This window comes from Odocoileus virginianus, chromosome 33 (genome assembly GCF_023699985.2).
Source record: "Odocoileus virginianus isolate 20LAN1187 ecotype Illinois chromosome 33, Ovbor_1.2, whole genome shotgun sequence".
In the NCBI taxonomy this organism is placed as follows: Eukaryota; Metazoa; Chordata; class Mammalia; order Artiodactyla; family Cervidae; genus Odocoileus; species Odocoileus virginianus.
Genome location: NC_069706.1, coordinates 27475152 through 27494690, shown reverse-complemented (window position 1 = coordinate 27494690; position 19539 = coordinate 27475152). Strand labels below are relative to the sequence as shown.

Here is a 19539-nt window from a genome sequence, read left to right as displayed (position 1 = left end):
TCGCCCCCTAGTCCTTCTACCATTCCAGCCTCTTCTCTCGTCCTTTCCTGCCTCACTCTTGAAGCTCCAGAAGGTCCGAATTACCAGTTGCTTTGTCATATCTTCCATGTGTTTTCTTACCTCTCCCATAACATCCTCTGCCTGGGATACCCATGGCAGACTGGCTACTTCATGACCATCCTTCAAGCTCAGCTCAGACATCAGTGTCACACTAGACTGACTGCCTCCCATCTCTGCTCACAAATGTGTATCCCTCACACGTGGTCTGCCTTCCCCATTAATGTGTGAATTTTCTGATGGTAGCCACTGTGTCATATTCATCTCATATTCATTCCTATATCTGTACCACATAATAGGCACTGAATACATTTTTGTTCAATGTTAAATGATTAAAAACATCATTCACTCAGAAAGCCCCAGGTTGGATGCCACAACTGTGCTTTCATTTTCCTCCTTTCAAACCACATGCAGAATTAGCCTCCAATGGAGCCACCGAGGGGTCAGCTAATGCCCTGCCCATCTTGAAGGGCAGTTTCATCGCTTGCGAGTTGGGATGCACTCTGTCTTAACAAGCACAGGAGGCTGTGGCTCGTTGTGCCGCCTAATGGTTCTCCATCACGAAAAGACATTTCAGACACTGGCTACATCAGGTTAAGCCTCAAGGGAAGGGCAAAGATGTCACCCAATCCCATACCACTGTGGGCGCAGAGGGGGAACGTGCAACCAAAGGCGCCGCCGTCTATAATTAAGCCAACGTGGGCTTGAGCCCCACGTGGCTCCAGTGTGGGCACACGTGTAGGGCAAGGCCTCCCCCTCACCCCGACCCACTGCACAAGACAGAGCTCCCTCCATGCCTGAGTTTCCTTGTTGGGAATAAGTAATGAGATGCTGCCCTGGGTTCACTCAGCAAACACAGACCCACCTTGGGTCTGACCCTCGAAAGGCACTGAAGGTCAAAGGTTACTAAAACACTCCTCAGATCATAAGCAGCAGTGTGCAAAGAGCCCTGGACCTACAATCAGGAACACTAGCCTCTGAGAATCAAACCTTAACCCTGCCTCTTACCCACAAACTACCTGCTCACATGAAAGTTGGTTACCCGCCTTCAGCGTCAGTTTTCCAAATATGAAACACGAAGGTTACGTGAGCTCCAATGTGTAGAAGTGTCTGACATCAAGAAGGGTCGCAGAAATCTGAATTAAGAGGGTGTGCAAAGACCTTAAACGTCCAAAGTTCTCTTTGAACCACCGGAATTCTCTCTATGTAAGAACTAGCGCCCCCTTCTGCCACCCACTGGGCACTGCAGAGGCTGTCGGAGCCGGAATGGGCTGCCAAATCTAGCCAGCAGACGCGGTGCGAGAACCAAGGACCAGCCCTCAGACAGGTCTCTCCCACTGTTGACCCAGGAGCACACCGTCCCTCCCAAAGCCACTTGCAACGGAAAATAATTTCTAGACGGCCGCCTAACCTTTCCCAATGCTTGGGCACTGATCAGAGGCCTCCCACTGCGGAGATAAATTTTAACCAAGCAGCCGTCACATCTGCACCCTCACCTCACCGCAATCCCCACCACCCCTTCGCGAGGAAAGGGAGCCGTGGGTCTCCATCACGTCCCGCCCATCGTGTTCTCCATGGAACCAGCTGAATGAAATTATTTTCTTTCTGCAAAGCCCTTTGCTGCACCCTCACTGAAGGCCTGATTACTGGCAGTAGTTACAGTCCGAGTTCAGAGAAAGGTGATCTCAATGAACAATTCTAAGAGGATTTAGCGCTCCTCCAATAAAACATCCGAGGGATTGGGTTTCCAGAGAGTTTTGTTTTCATTACTCCACTTGGATACAGTCAGTAACCAACATCAGTGGTGTAGACCAGCTTCTCCGTAAACATAGCTGTTTTTCAGGCAGCTACTGCCATGAAAAACCCACATGTCTGCAGTGAGCTCAGAAGGGGCGGGGGGGGGGGGGGGGGGTTCAGCTGGGCCTCCGTTAGAACAGGCCGGGAGAACACCGCCCCGTGGCATCCATCGGGCATGTGGGGGGGGCCAGCTGCCTAAGGAACTACCAAAGTTTTGCAGCTCCTGGAGCCCAGGAATCCATCCTTAGCCGGGGGTGTCCCAAGAGAGCAGCAAACACAGGAGAGGTCCGAGCTGCCTCCAGACTTCAGAGCCTCAAAGAACCAAGTAGCAAAGACAATGGAGATTCCATCAACACCTTCTTCTACCTGCAACACTTTTTTTTTCCCCAAAAAAATAGATAAAATGAAAACCACCAACAAACCAAGGAGAAGAGCTGCGGTCAGGGTTGGATGAAAGCCGTGTCCTCCTCTGGCCCCAAGACAATTTCACACCACATGGCTTTAAAACCCTTTCCAAGGCTCTGAGGCCTGAACTGAAAGAGTTTATCTTTTCGACTGCGAGTCAGCAGTTAAGGAAGCAGAACGTGGAAATCCTAAGAGTTATGAGTTTTCACTTTTGCACAAATGCTCTGTGTGTCTGGACACAAGAAGCGAAGAAATCTACCCATTCCTTCTAGAGAAGGTTAACCCCAACTCCATCCCCGGGGCTGTTCTTATATAGTTATTATTAGCACTAATCAGACTTCAGTGGACACGACCTAACACAGCCACACACACCGGCACTGAGCAAGCTCTCCTGCGAGCCCAGCAAGGTGTCCTTTTAGGCAAAATATGGAGCTCAAGGCCTGGGGATGGCGCCCCAGGCTTGGGGCCTCAGGAACTGCAGGTATCATTTCACCGGGGTAAAGGACTTCATCAATACAAGGAAGGTGCTTTCCCCCCACACACACTAGCCCTCAAAGAAAAAATGCAGAGGGAAATGATGCTGGGGATGGGGGCAGAGGGCGCACGTGGCTGGCGCCTAGATAGCAAAAAGTAGCCCTCGCTCCACGCTCAGCACCCCATCCCGTCCGGGTGAGGCGTCCTCCGCTCTCCCTGGCCCCGAGGCCGTCCCCAGAACTACCTGCTGCTGCCTAGGCGCCCTCAGGCCAAGTCTGAAGAAGTTCACTCCCCGTCGCGCCAGTCCGGGGACGCTGGGGCATCCGGTAAACCCAGACTGCCCGGCGGAGTCGGCGCCCGCCTCTGCCGGGGCGCGGGACTCCGGAAGCTGCCGGGGACCCAGAGGCCAGCTTAGTGCAGCCAGGTTCCACGCTGGGCTGCCGGAGGCCTCCGGGTGATCCCGCGCTCCCCAGGGCCGGCGGACACGGGGCGGTGGCGGCGAGGAGCGTGCGCCCCGGAGGGCGAGTAGCCCTCGCCGTGGCTGGAGGTGGAGGGAATCCTCCCCAGAATGCCAGGACTCCCGGCTTCCCGGGTACCTGGAAGCCGCCCGGCTCTCCACCTGGGCTGCCGTGCAGTTCCTCTCCCTTCCACCGCCCAGGCACCCGCGGCCGGGGGCGCGCAGACAAGCGGCTACCGGCGCCGGCGACTCGGCGAAAGGGGCACAGCCTGCAGCCCGCACAGTTCTGGGACACCCGGGTGGGACACACGTCGCCCTGACCGGACCCCACGCCCCCAGGCGGGCGGACACCCGCCACCCCCAGGGAAAGCAAGGAGGCTCGGGCAACCCCCAGCCGCCCGGTGCCCTCTCCCAGCGCCAACAGGTATGGGAGGCGTTGTCGCCAGCCCGCCCACTCCGGGGCCAGGGCCCGCCACAGCCCCGGGCTTTGGGCACGGTGCAGAGGGGCGGACGGAGGGAAGAGGCGAGGGCGGGAGCGAGCGGGCGGCGGCACTCACCTCTGGCTGGGCCGGGGCCGGCCGCGCGGGCCCGCCGCCCCGAAGCCCGGGTTCCGAGGCGCCTCCGCGCGCGCCGGGGTCTTCCTCCGAGGCCCGCAGGGAGGAGGTGGCGCGGGGGGAGGCGCCGGCGGGCAGCGCTCAGCCTCACGCTCACACCCCCGGCCGGCCGCCGCGGCCCCGCGCCGGCATCCTAGCTGCCGCCGGCTCCCACGGCGCCCCGGGCTGCTCCCCAAGCGCGCGCCGGGGTCGGCGCGAGCCCCTCGTCGGCTCGGAGCGCGATCTGGGCGCGCTCCTCTTGTCCTTGTCCTCGGCTCCCGTCTGGGGACGCTGCCCCGCACCCCGGCTCGGCGCGCGGCTCTACCCCTCCCGCTCCCGCTGGCCGTGCAGAGCCCCGGCGCGCGGACTCAGCCCATGTGCGCGGCTGCCTCTCTGCGCCCCGAAGCCTAGTGGCCGAGGCCCCGCCGGAGTTGCGCGCCCTAGAAACTCCATGCAGCTCCGGCCTCCTCCCCGGCTCCTCCCCGGCGGGCCCCCCGGGGCCTTGAGGCAGCCCGCGGCGCTGTCCCCGCCCTGCCTTCGCCCGCGTCAGGAGCCGGGTTTCTGGGCGCGCCTCGCCTTGGAGGGTCGGGGAGCCCCCACCCCCACCCCTCCGCCTCGCCAATGGCTCCCTCGGTTTCCAGGCAGCGCAACCTGAGGAACGCCTCGGCGCGCGCGCACTCACACTCGCGCGCGCACATACACACACACACACACACACACACACACACGCACTGCACACACAGGCACACGCGCGCGGGGGGCGAACTGGAGCTTGGCAGACGGTCCTCCTTCCTTCCTCCCCAAAGAAGCTGCCCACGTTAACTCCGGCAAACTGCTGTTCCCCGTATTGGACAACTCACCGAAGCGCCCCCCACCTTAACTACTTCATCCCCGGCGCCAGGATCACACCTGCATCCGCTCCCAGGGCGAGGGCGGGCGCCGAGTCAAGGTGCTGGCGGCCCGAACTGGGGGAGGAGGAGGGTTCGGGGTGCCCACCGCAGTACCACCTAGGAAGGCACTTATGCAGCGACCGCATGCCGACCTTTGATCCCTCTCCCCGGGGTCTGAGAACACGAGGTTTGGCCCCCCACCTCCATCCCCAAGGTCACAGAATGGATTCGATGAGGGGGGTGAGGGTGCCTGGACACAGGTGTGAGCTTGACATCTCGAAGACTGTCTGCAACCTGCCCTGACACTGCCCGCTGCCAAGTCCATACCGAGACAGGCCTCTTGCCTCCCCTGCCCCATGCCTCAAGGGCAACTCTTTAACTGAGAGCCTCCAGTCACCTTCTCTGGTCCCCCACCTGTCTACCTCTCATACGCCCAGAAGCTGACAGAATACACAGTGCTACCCACGTTTGTGTTGAAAAAGAAAAACATGAAAAACACCGAGAGGCATTTCAGTCTGTCCCATAGACAGAGTCAAACACCTACCGGTCTCCTTCTGCCCCTCCCAAGGGTGTGCCACAGGAGAAGGAACCCACCTGGCTGGAGCAGACTAGTCTTTCCTGACAGCACCCTCTTTTCCAAGGTCCCCACTTTCTTGCCCCCCTCTAGGTGGCAGAAAGACTATGCCACCCGCTCAGATTCTTCCAATTCCCAGAATCAAAGAAAAGATATACACAAAAATCCTCACACCAATCAGAAGCAAAGCAGGCAATACTGCCCTAAGCCTCTGGTCCAAACAGCTCAGCAATCACCTCTCTTCTGGCTGGTGCAGCTGCCAAGAGAATGTGGGCATTGGTGCTGCCAGCCAGGGGCACAAGTTAATCAGGGTCCCCTCCTTGCCTGCACCTCCTGGTTTGTGCCCTGAGTGTGGTTCCTCTGAGCCCCAGTGATACACTCATTGCTGATACCACACCTTTGGCATTCAGCCTTTGCTACCCTGTATTCTCACTATTTTTTCTTGTACCTGCCCTACTTCCCAAGTTATCTTCTTAAGCCACTGGCCGAATCTTAGGTACATAGTTCAAAGATGTACATAGAAGTCATTTCCAGAAGTTTCTCTGAAGGGTCACAGGCACATGAACTAGTAGAGTTGGTAGAGTCTCAGAACCATCTTTCCCTCTGAACGTTTGGATGAAAGCTTCATCTTCTAGCAATGTTTCCTCCCCTAGCAATCAGTTGTTTTGCCATTTTCTGGATGGCAACCAGGTCACCAATGTGCCTTAAGCGAGTCTATAAACACACATGGAGTTCCTGGTACAAAGTAGATTTAACCCTTTAACCAGAGGAGGACACGTCTATCAGATCTCTGCCCTCATTGCCTGTGTGAATTTGGATAAGTTGTTTGTTCTCTCTAAATCTTACTGTCCTCCATAAAGAATGAACTGTGGACTCAGAGGGGAAGGGAGAGGGTGGGATGAACTGAGAGAGCAGAGCTGACATATACACCCCTGCGTGTGACATAGCTGGTGGGAAGCTGCTGCCCATCACAGGGAGCTCAGCTCGTTGCTCTGTGATGACCCAGAGGGCGCGGCGGGGGTCGGAGGGACACTCACGAAGGAGGGGATATGTGTGTACATAGAGCGGATTCATATTGTTGTCCCACAGAAACTAACACAACTTGTAAAGCAAATATAATCCAATTAAATAAGTAAACAAAAACCTCACTGCCCCCAGTGAGATAAAAATGGGGATTTTTTCACTTCTACCCAAGCCCTTCCCTTGTCTTTCCTTCTTTTGTTTTACCTTCAATAAATATATTTACTTCAAGTGCCCAAGGCAGTCAAGGGTAGGGGGCGATGAAGGGGTCTGTTGCATTCTGAAAAGAAATGAGTAGAAAAAGAAAAAACTATTTGGGCACATGTTGGAGGACAACGTTTTCCGTGTATCTTATCAAAGTGCAGACTATGGAATGCATTGGCTTCTTTACAACACATGTTCTTTACTTTGTGGCAAGAGGTTTTAGAGTGGTTTGCTAGGCAGCAACAGATAATCAAAACGAAATTCGGTAACTGGAAGTAGACTGCTGCTGTAACAAACGCTTAAAACATTGGCTCTGGGACTGGACAATGAACAGAAGCTAGATGTGCCTCATAAGACTGTTAGTGAAAGCTGCAAGGGCCTCAGGAAGACTCTTGGAGAGGACTTGAAGGACACTGCGAACACTGTTTCTGGGGAAAAAGGGGCACGTAAGTCATGGACTGGTGGGTCAGTTAGAAGACATGACAGATGAGAAGGCAACCTAGTGAATTCATGGACCTGACTAGGAGAGTTCCAAGTAGAGCACAGAAGAAGCCAACTGGGCATTGAGATGCCGATGATGAAAGACAAGCAGAGATTAATTAAAGCAGAAATTATTCCGCTTTTGGTGGTAGAATTTAGAGGAAATAGAACCAGGACTTGCTGGATTAGAGAGGAGAACTGTTCCTCCTGATTCTGACATTTCCTGGCAAAAACATTCAAATCCTGGGGGCAGTAAAATGTGGTCTGCAGATAAAGATGAAGTTGGGGATGGGGCAGTCAGAACTGTAGTTAAGACCTCACAAAAGGACTCCCCTGGTGGTCCAGTGGTTAAGAATCCTCCTGCTAATGCAGGCGACACAGGTTTGATCCCTGTCCATGAAATAAGATCCCACATGCCACAGGCCAACTGAAGCCCATGTGCCACTAGTGAAGCCCACGCGCCTTATTAGAGAGTAGCCCTCACGCAGCAGCAAGGGGCCTAGAGTGCTGCCGCCAAGAGCCAGCACAATTAAAAAAACAAAAACCTCATGCATATTAAGTGCAGGCCTAAATGAGCTTTCAAGAATCTTAGAGACATGGTGCCTCAGCCACCTCAATAGTAGCTTGAATCACAAGAAGTCCTCAGTGGTTTTAAAGAAAACATATCAGTTTGGGACTAAAAGGGACAGAGGTGGTACAAAAGGAAAGAAGGCCTCTGGATCCCCAACCCCCAGTGGCTGCACAGAGGAGCCATTTCTTCTGAGAGAGGGAGAAGGACTCTTGGAGGAACCAACAGCCCAAAAGATAAAGCCAAGAGCCGTGAAGAATCATTCCCAAGGAGCAGGACTGGGTCTGAATTAAAGAACTGATGACACGTTCCCAGCTGGATTTCAGAACTGCTGTGAGCTGGAGTGACTGCTACTGTAAATACCACCTACCTCCTCCCTTACTGAATGGGCTGTCTGTCGCAGCTGGGCTTCCCCCAGGGCTCAGTGGGTAAAGAATTCATCTGCAATGCAGGAGACACAGAAGATGGGTTCGATCCCTGCGTTGGGAAGATCCCCTGGAGGAGGAAATGGCAACCCACTCCAGTATTCTTACCTGAAAAAATCCCATGGACAGAAGGAGATTAGCGGACTAGATTCCATGGGTTGCAAAGAGTCACTCAGTCATGACAGAGGCTGGTAGTCACTCCGTAAACGCTATCGCAGTCCCTATCTCTCTGCCTCTCTGCTGTAGGTGGGGTGTTCAGAGAGGCGAAAGGAGCTTACAGATCTTCAGACTGAGAAAACCTGCCCTGAACCTGCTTTAGATAAATAGATCCAGGACCTGAGCATGGTGCCCACAAGGAGATGAGACTTTTTGGAACTTGTGAATGTGTCTGGATATGTTTTATGTTAGAAGAATATAAATAATGCTTGGCTGAAGGCGAATTTTTGACTGTGTTGAATTAAAGATGGCTTTAAATTCTTTAATATTCCTGTCATCAAATTGGAATCTACGGGACTTCTCTGGTGACTAAGACTCCACGCTCCCAATGCAGGGGGGCTGGGTTCATCCCCTGGTCAGAGAACTAAGAGTTCACATGCCACAACCAACAATCCTGCATACCACAACTATAAAACCCTGCATTCTGCAAGTAAAGATCCCACATGGTGCAACTAAGACCCAGGCCAGGCAAATAAATAAACTTTTTTTAAAAAATTGGAATCTACATCACTCTTCCCTTGAAACTGGACTATCTGGACTCCCCTGATACCCTGGACTATCGAGGATATGTTACTTCTTCAATCGAATAAAGAATTAAAGTTATTGTTGTGCCAGGCTCCAGGTTTAGGACTTAGACCAGAAGCTCTTGTTTTCTGTCTCCTGGAACACTCGCTTAGGGCTCTAAGTCACCACGTGAGAAGTCCAATTACCCACATCCACCATGCTGCAAGGCAGCTCAAGCTAGCTGTGTGGAGGGAAGGCGGTTGGGAGGTAAGGAAGGAGAAATGGGGGCAGTGTTGAAGGAGAGAGAGATCTGGTCAGTCCTCAGTTATTCTAGCCCCTGCTGTTAACAGTCCTCCCAGCTGAGGACCCATATTGTAGGGCAGACAGAAGCCATCCCCACTGGACCCTGTATGAACTCCTGGCCTACAGACTAAAAGAAGTAGTAATACATTGATGTTTTAAGCCATTTAATTTTGGGGTGATTTGTTATGCAGCTGTAGATAACCAGAAAGAATGTGCTAAGTTGGAAAGATTTCCAAACTGTATTGTAGAGTGAATTGCAAAATAACACACATGACACCATTTTTGAAAAAGAAAACTTTGTACATAGTGTCCATATATGCATAATATAACTGGAATGCTATGTGTTACCTAACTCATTCTGGAGAATCAGTACTAAGAAGATTTCTACTTTTAGATATACATTCTGTGAACATTTATTCTATAACAAAGATTTTTTGTATTGGCTTAAATTTTAAATGAGAAAATATCCCATATTTAATTTATCTCAAAGCAATAAACACATTGTATACGACCATAAAAAGAATAACACACTCTCTGGTTTTTAAAAAAAACAAAGGGTTTACTCTGTGACTAGATTATTAATGAAAAGAGATTATATTGATACATGTGTTGATAATTCTTTTGATCTCTAGGATAAAGAAAATTTAAGTTCTCAACAAAGCAAAAACAAGTTATCAACAAAGCAAGGGGAAAAGACTGGCTTCAGGAGTGTATGTAACACTAGATCACAGAATTAAAATGAGCCAATAAACAGAGGATAACTGTCCTCTTGTAGGACTTCTACATATATTTAGGTTGTTAATAGTTTCCAAATGAAACAAATAAGGAAATAAATGGCCTTTTTTTTTTTACATATTCTGGAAAAATATTCAAAGATGTGCATTAGCCAATTAAAAAAAAAAAAAAAAGGAATCAAAGTGAAGAACTCAAGAATGGGGCCAGGAATCCAGAGAGAAGGAAAGGGCATTGGTGTGAACCTGAAATTCTCTGCTGCCTTTGATTTTGAAACATTACCTGATTTCCAAGTTGCATTGTACCAAAAGGCCAAAAGGAAACTACTCTCAGAAATTTTGAGAATATCACAGACTTAGAGAGAAATTAATCAGCTTCCAGTACTACCAAGACAGTCAGGACCTGAAGGACTAAAATCCAAGGAAAGAAAACCTCAGAAAAGTGAATGTATTATTCTGCTCCACTCTCCCCCTAAAGGCACTTGCCTGTTTTTAAGAAGCACGGAGTGAAAAATGAGGAAAAGAAACCAAGCAGAGGCTAAGTCGCCACACAGTGAAGGAGGATACTTAGGAACCTCACAATGCCAGCAGAATAAAAAACTGGAGCTTAGAACCTGACAAGGAGGACAGCGCGAATAAATACCCCAGGGTTTCATCTGAAGCTCTTGAAAGACAATGTGTATTAAGATGAATAGCAAACCAGAAGTTTTAAGAGAATCAAATTCACCTTCAGATTATCTCAATTATTGATTAGTAAAAGTTGATCTACATCTCTCCTAACTGCCTGCTAGATGAAAATTGGCATCTCACTGAGGAGACAGAACAACATGTAGAACCGCAAAAGATTTCAAATATAATATCTGGCATTTAATTTTTTAATTGCCGAACATGTCAGGTAATGAGGCCAAATTAAGAAAAACCAACAGAAAAACCAACAGACAGTAAAAACATAGGTGATCCAGATACTTGAGTTATATAAAATGAACATTAAAACAACTGTCATACATGTTCAAGAAAATGAATGATAAGACAAACAAATTTACCAGGGAAGAACTAGAATTTATTTTGAAAATAGAATAAAATGGTAATTCTGGAACCAAAAAAAAAAGAAATTCATTCAATAGATGTTCTTAAAGCAGGACCAACACAACAAAAGAGACCAGTGAACTGTTAATTAAGTCAGGAGAAAATATCTTATTGAAGTATGAAGAGAGGAAACAATGAAAAATAAAGAGCTTAAGAGATACATAGAAGATCATGAATGGTCAAACATGTAATTGAAGTCTGAAAAAAAAGGAGGGGTTTGTGGACAGAATGTGGACAGATAAAATCTTGGCTGAGAATTTTCCAAAGACTGATTAAGCCACAATTTCAGGAAGTCCTAATAACTCAAAGCAGGATATGTGCAAAGAAAGACACACGTAGGCAATCATAATTACATTATTAAAAGAAGCCAGTCCCTCCTCTTTACACACACACACACACACACACACACTACTTTCAAAGGAACAACAGATGACTTCTCAACCAAAATGACAAATGTTAGTATAACTTACAAACATTGTTATAATCTTTAATGTGTTAAAAGAAAAATAACTGTCCATCTAAAATTCTGAATGCAGTGAAAATATTCATAAAAAAGAACGCTGAGGAATTTTTGCTTCTGAGCTAGCACTAGACTTACCGCCACCTGACCCTCTGCACTGTTACCACTAGAAAACTTCATATAAAAATAGCTAAATTAACTGTTTTCAATAATTGGACAACAACCAGTGAAGGACTGTAATCCACATGCGGACAGAGAGAAATAAGACGCGCCCTACAGTGGCCGGGTCTCTGCCTGGAGTCACTTTCTGTACCCTGCAGAGGAAACGGAAACGAAAACGCAGCACAGAGGTCTCCCTGAGCCGAGGAATCAGAGATGACTCTTCATGGGGGCTTAGGGAGCTGGAACTTGTCAGGCAGATCATTGGAGAGAGAAAACTGCAGCAAAGAGCTGAGAAAATCTTTATAATAGGGATTTCTTTGAGCTCTGGGTTGATAACTAAGATGTACACTCACAGGGTAAAATTCCACATGGTCAGGCAAAGAAGAGCTGGTAGACAGCTTAAGTTGAACAATTCCTAGAGCTAAGAAAGAACTGGAAGACATTTAAGTTCTGATGAGCCTGAGTAGACAAAACACCTGTGATTCTAGTAGAGACCCCCAGGTAGATTGTACGTTAGAAGTAGGACTGAATGAACTAGCCTTAGGATAGAAGTTATTCTACTGCCATAACCGAGCTTTAAAAATCATCAGATAAATCAAGCCAATTCGCAAGTAAACTCACCTGGGCAACAAACAAACTTCAAAACTGTTTAAGGACAGCAACAAAATCCAGATATTTGAAAAACAATTAACACTAAAGAAGGCATACAAGAGGAAAGAGGAAAGAACAGACAGGACAATAGAAAATAAACATCAGGCTAGTAGATTGAAAACTAAATACACTGTGAATTACATTTAATTTAAAGAGTTTAATGCTATAATTAAAGGGCAGAAAACATCAGCTGGATAAAAATACAATAAGACCCAAATATAGACTGTTTACAAAAATGCACTCTTTAAATATACAAACACAGATAGGTTAAAAGTTCAAGGATAGAAAAATGTACAAGAATGAAAATGTACAAGAAAAAAGTACAAAGATGAAAATATTAATCATAAGAAATCTGGAACAATTATATTAAATATTGGACAAAATGTATTGCCAGACATTGAGTTAATTAATAAAGATAAAAAGCCAATTCATTAAGAAAATATAATAATCCAAAATGTACCCATAATAAAGCTTTTATAATACATGAAGTGCAATACATGAAGTAAAAAACAAATCCACCCACATAATGAACACACCTCCCTCAGCATGGATAAAACATGTAAAGGTACAGGAGATTTGTCAAACACTAGGAAATAACTTGGCCAACCTGAATTTATAAAGCGCTGCATTAGCCACTGCCAGATACACAGTCTTTTCAGGTACACGTGGAATGTCCATAAAAGACCATATGTTGGGCCTCAGAATGATTCTCAGTAAATTAAAAAATATTGAGATCACACAGAAAGCATTCTCTGCCCACATGGAAATGTATTAGAAATAAATAACAATAAGGCATTTAGAACATTCTCAAATATTTTATAAGTAAAACACAGTTTACATAATGCACAAGCCAAAGAATAAAAAACAAAGGATAAAAAGCCAAAAGGAGAAAAAAACTTTTTTAATTTTTAGAGCAAATGAAATGAAAATGCAAGGTGTTAAACTTTGTAGAATGCAGCTAGAACAGTGCTTAAAGAGAAAATTATAACTTAAAATATTTATTTTAGAAAAAGAAAGATTTAAAAGTAATATTCTAAGATTTCACTCTAAGAAGCTAGGAAAAAAAAAAAACAAGTTAAATCCAAAGAAGACAGAAGGAAGGAAATAATAAAGGTAAGAGAAGAAATCAATGAAATAGAAAAGGTACAAATAATAGAGAAAATCAAAGAAAATATAAGTAAAATTGGTAACTCTCTAACCTGATTTTAAAATCTGGAGAAAATACAAATTACCAAGATCAGGCCTAATGGAAGGGACTACAGTGTAAATCCTAAAGACATTAAAAATAACAAAGAAATATTATAAATAACTTTATTCCAGAAAAACTTGACAACTTAGACAAAAGAGAGAAAACTCCTTGAAAAATAGACACAAGAAGAGATAGAAAATATGAATAGTTTCATACCTTTTAAAGAAATTTAATTCATAATTAATAACTTCCTCCTTCCAAAAACAAAACAAATCCCTTTATGCTCAGATGACTTCTCTGTTGAATCCTAACACACATTTAACAAAGAACAAACACCAATCTTATAAAATCTTTCATGAAATAGAGAGTGACACATCTCAAGTCATTTTATGAGGGCAGTGTTACTCCATTACCAAAATCAGATAAAAGCTTTACAAGAAAATAAAACAAATATAAATGCAAAAGTTTTAACAATGTATTAGCAAATGGAACTCAACAATGTATAAAAAGAATGATACATCTTGGCAAAATGGGATCTTTCCCCAGCATACAAAGTTGGTTTAATTTTTTTTAATTAATCAGTGTAATTTTTCATATTCAGAGAAGAAAAAAATCATGATCATCTTAATGCATACATACAGAGCATTTGACAAAGTTAACACTCATGCACAACTAAAAATTCTCAGAAAAGTAGGAATAGAAAGGGAAATTTCCTCCATGTGATAAGACATTACAAAAAATGGATAGCTACCATTATACCAAATGGTCAAAGATTGAACACTGTTTCTAGGAAACCAGAAAGAAGGCTTCTATGGAATATTTGCTGGGGGGCTCCAGCCAGTGAAGTAAATCATTTAAGATAAATAAAATGCAAACAAATTAGTAAGAAAAAAGTAAAACCATCTTTATTCAAAGTCAACATGATTGTATATGTATAAAATCTTAAGGAATCTACCAACGACAACAACAACAAAAAAAAACAAGCTTTTAGAAATAATCAGTAACTTTAGCAAGGTCACATTCTGTGAGATCAGCACTACAAATAAGCAACTGGAAAATGAAATTGGAAAAATAGCAACATTCACAATAATATCAAAACCGTGAAATATTATGGATACATTTAACAAATAAGTCAAAGGTCTGTATACCTAAAACTACAAAACACTGGTGAGAGAAATTTTAAAAAGATCGAAACTAAATGGAAAGATATAACATATTCATGATTTGTTGGAGTTTTGATATTTTTAAGATGTTAATTCTTCCACAAATCGATCTATAGGTTCAATGTAATGCAAATCCAAATGCCAGAAAGTTTTTCTTCAGAATCTAAAATTTATATATAAATGCAAAATTGTATTGATATACATACACACAAGAGCCAAAACAATTTTTAAAAAGAAGAAAGTTGGAAAGGATTGCCTGATTTTAAGACTTACTATAAAACTAATTAAGGGAGTGTGGCTTTGGCAAAAGAATAGACATTCAGACCCAAGGAAATAATAGATCAGGAACAGATCGACATGTATGTGATCAACTGACCTCTGACAAAAGTGCCAAATTAACTCTTACCTTATCCCATACACAAACGTAACTCAAAATTAGATCATAAACCACAGAACTTTTAAAAGAAAATATAGGAGAAAATCTTTGCAACTTTGAGCAAGTAGAGTAGATATTTTAGAAATGGACATAAAAAGCACAAATTATCAAAGGAAAAACACTGACACTTTTACTACCTTAAAATAAAAAGCTTCTACTCCAGAAGACATCTTTGAAAAAAATGAAAAAAGCCACAGATAGGGAAAAATTGGGAATTCCCTAGCAGTCCAGCGGTTAGGACTCAGTCCTTTCACTACCGTGGCCTGGTTTCGATCCCTGGTCTGGGAATTAAGATCCACAAGCTGCACAGCAGGACCAAAAAGAAAAAAAAAAGGGCCACAGACAGTGAAAAGTTACGTACATATAATTTATATTCCTACATGACATGTAATTTGTATGTATATAATGCTATATCATCTGGCAAAAATTTGAATTAAGACTATATCAAGAAATCTGGGGGGCTTCCCTGGTGGCTCAGTGGTGAAAAGTCCACCCGCCAATGAAGAGTCATGGGTTCGATGCCTGATCCAGGAGGCTCCCACATTTGGAGGAGAAACTAGGCTATTGTGTCACAGCTGTTGAGCCTGTGCTCGAGAGACCGGGAGCTGCAGCTGCTGAGCCCATGTGCAGCCATTACTGGAGCCCCCACGCCCGGGAGCCCCCGCTCCACAAGCAGAGAAGCCACTGCGATGAGGCCAGCCACTGCAACGGAGAGTGGCCCCCACTCGCCTCGACTGGGGAGAAGCCCGTGCAGTAACAAAGACCCAGCACAGCCAAAAAGAAAGAAATAAAAATTTTAAGAGAAATCTTGTAACTCAATAAAATGAAAATAATTCAGTTTTTAAATGAGAGAGTGATAGGACCTTACTTCACAAGAAAGAGGAATGGCCAATTGCATATGAAAAATGGTCAACTGTGTTAGTCAGCAGGGAATGCAAAGTAAAACCACAATGGAATATTGCTACACAATCAGTACAATAGATAAATTTTAAACACCCAACAGAACCAAGTTCTGGTAAAAATGTGGAGCCACTGGAACTCTCCTACATGTTGTTGGGAATATAAAATAGTTCACTCATTTTGAAAAACTTTCCATTCCTTGTAAAGTTAAACACACAGTTACACTATGATTCAGCAATTTCAGTTGTAGGTGATTTTCTTAAAGAAATGAAGTCCACACTGTGACTTTTACATGAATGTTCATAGCAGCCTTATTCATAACTGTCCCAGACTGAAAATAATCCAAATGTTCATCACTAAATGAATGGGTAAACAATTGATGGCATATGCATACACTGACATACTGCTCAGCAATTAAAAGGAACAAAACTAGAGACCTACCACATCATGGCTGAATCTCAAAAATGTTATCCTGAGCGAAAGAAGCCAGACACAAAAGAGTATAGATTCCATTATTTCATTCTTACAAGATTCTAGAACAGGAAAAATAAATCTAGAGTGACAGAAAGTAAATCAATGGATGCCTAGGGTAGAGACTGGGGTGGGGGGTAGTGTTGACTGCCAACGGGCACCAAGGAATTTTTTAGGGTTGATGGAAATGGTTATTTCTTTACTGATGGTTATACAAATGTGTATACATTTGTCAAAACTCATCTAACTGTACACATAAAATGATTGCATGTTAGTGTATATAAATTGTCATCACCAAACCTAATTTTAAAAGAAAAAAGTGAAGCCTTAAAAATATTATGTTTAAAAAATTTGTGAAATAAATACATCTTAAACATACAGATAGAAAATTTTTCACCAACACCCATCCTAAAAGAAATGCTAGACTGAATTGTTCAGGCAGAAGAAATAAGAGTCCAGATAGAAGAATGTAGACAGGTGAATAGAGAGCTTGGAAATAATAAATAGGTGGTAAATTTAAATAGCAATTATTATATTTTAATCTTCTAATAATACATCTTAATAATGATGTTTGGTACGTTGCTAAATATATAAAGAAATAAAATCCATGATAACAACTGTACAAAAGATGGGAGTGAATATGGTTAAAAGTATTCTCAGGTCCTTACATCATATTGAAGTGATAAAGGTATTCATTTAAGATCTATACCAGTGGGTCAAGGATATACATTGCAATTTCTAGGGTAATCGCTAAAAGAATAATAAAAGGATGTATAATTAGTAGCGGGGAATGTAATGATAAAAACACTTGATTGAATTTCAAAAAAAGGGAAGAAGAGAGGAAAAGGGGAACACAGGACAGATTTGATGAGCAGAAAGTAAATCATTGATTGAAAGCCAAATAAATCAGCAGTTGCATTCAATATTACCAGACTAAATATATTCTAACCTCCAGACAAAGACTGTTAGATTATTTACAAATAGATTAGATATAGATTTTGCTCATAATGAACACATATTAAATAGGAGGCTGCAAGATTTTCAAACATGAAAGGGTGGTACATGCAATCACTGTCTGAAAGAAAGTTGGAACAGGTGTGCTAATATCAAACAGAATGAATTTTAAGGCAAGAAGAGACTTGGGGCTTTTCTCTGGGTAAGAAGGAAGCCAGGATGCAGAATGCATGCCATGAAGGTGGCAGGTATGTTTAGTAGGTAGCAGTCAATGTTATTTTTACATAAATCTTTGTTGACTTTGCCACTGATGACAGATGGAGAGGAATCAATAAATTGCACTTTTTCCTCTCTCCGGTTGACTTTTTTTTAATGCTGGGGCCAGGCAGACAGAGATCAAAATGTCAGCTTCCGTATGCTGCACGCAGAAGTAGATAATTTACCACCTGGCCAGTCACAGGGGGTGATGGGCCAGTGAAAGCTCAAGGCCGGCAGTGCTTTTCGCAGATAAGAATAGCCCATGAGAGAAAGAAGGAAAGGCTGAGCTATCAGCATTTTTCTTCCTCCAAACTTACCAACTGGAGATGTGAGTGAGAAGACAGCAATTCTAGTAGTAGTAGCAATACTAATTGCTATCACTCCGTGTGGAAACATGAAATCAAAGAAAAGATTTCCTACCATTTACTTTTCCCTCAGTATTCCTATAAACATATTTCTCCACACTTCTGCCAATATTGAGTGCTATGAATACTTAAATTTTTACCTATTGATTAGGCTAAAAATGTTATCTTGTTAGAGAGAAATTTTCCAACGTCAGTTATTGCCTGGGCCTCATTTTGTAAGATTCAGATTTGGTTGGTTTAGCATGACACATTTAAAATATTTTAAAACATTCAAAAATCTCATCCCTGACAATCATGTTATACAGCTAAGATGGAGAAAGCACTGACATTTTATTGGGGGGAAGCATGAACTGGTGACAGCAAATGTCTCTCTCTGCCTTGGATGTTCTGCTTTGATTAGAAATTTGCTTTATTTCCAGTCGAATTCCTCCCTTTTCCAATCAGAAAGCCAGGATATGTGAAAATTGGTGATGCCCGGACACAGAAGCCCCCCCAACTCCTCTTCCCTAGCCTCTCTGTTGTAGCTGATCTGAGGTGAAGGGAGGCCTGGCTCCTTCTGAACCCACCCACCTCTCCAGATCTCTGCTCTGGTTCGGGGTGGGAGACACTATCGGGATGTTCTCTGGCTGACAGCTCTGTGCTGGTTCTCAAGCTCAGGAAACTTGATCAACCCCCAGCATCCTATTTCATTTTGGTTCCAGTTGTGCTGTGTCTGGCAACGATTCTTTAGCATTTGCAGAGAAAGGATAAGGTTGTCCCCAAGTTTCGGCTTAGTTTTCATTTTAGTTGGTAACGCCTCTGTTGATTTTGTAAGTTTCAAGGAAGAGGCTTTAAAAATGTCTACTTATGCTGCCCTATTTCCTGGAAGTCCCTCCTTCCTGCCCTGAATTTAAAAAATAAGCTCAGAAGTATTTACGTTGAAAAGCAATAAATTCTTGCTCCAGGCTTTTTCACCCGCCCCGAGGCAACTATGTTTAAACAGATCTTTTTCAACATGTACAGACTAAATAAGAGGCTCAGACTTTCTCCCTTAATTTACAGATATTATATATTTTGATTCTTTTATATTTTGATTTATGGGGTTTTTTTACATCTTTGACTATTTACTGTATTGCTTGGGTTGGACTAGGGTATGTGTCCAGTTCTATCAATTTTGCTTTATGTATTGGGTTGACCAAAAAGTTCACTCAGGTTTATCACTAACATCTTACAGAAAAACACAATGAGCTTTTTGGCCAACCCAATATTTTGAGCATAAGTTATTAGGTGTTTCCAATCCATCTCTAAGTCCCCTCACGTAATTCAAAATTCCAAAGTAAAGAACAATATTCAGGAAAGCTCCCTTCTACCTGTCTACCAGACACGGCTCTCCTCCCATCAAGCATGATTACTAACTTCTTGTGTGTCCTTCCGGGCACACTGTACAGGTATATGCTGCTTCTTTCTATAAAAGTTACCACACTGTATAGACTGTTTTGCACCATCCTTCTTCACTTAGCAGGATGCTGTTTTTAGGTAAACTTTACATCGAGCAAGGTGCCTGTATCTTACGTGTGCCCCTTGGATGACTTTCGTTAATGATAAGCCAATGCGGCTTCCCAGCCAGCTCAGCAGTAAAGGATCTGCCCGCCAGTGCAGGAGATGCAGGCTTGATCCCTGGGTTGGAAAGATCCCCTGGAGAAGGAAACGGCAACCCATCTGGTATTCTTGTCGGGGAAAGCCCAGGGGCAGAGGAGCCTGGTGGGC

The 19539-nt window shown here is 44.2% G+C and overlaps 1 protein-coding gene across 3 annotated transcripts in view; it reads right to left on the bottom strand.

Annotated features, from left to right (window-relative positions):
- CALN1 (calneuron 1) overlaps positions 1-19539 on the bottom strand; it is a 497807-nt gene that overhangs the window by 407815 nt on the left and 70453 nt on the right. Inside the window, exon 1 of one of the 3 annotated variants that reach the window (XM_070461283.1) lies at positions 3748-4144. The exons of the other annotated variants lie outside the window; for them this stretch is intronic. The gene's annotated coding sequence lies outside the window, so the exon portion shown is untranslated. Of the gene's footprint in view, positions 1-3747; positions 4145-19539 lie in introns of those variants that run through there. 3 annotated transcript variants of the gene reach the window in all.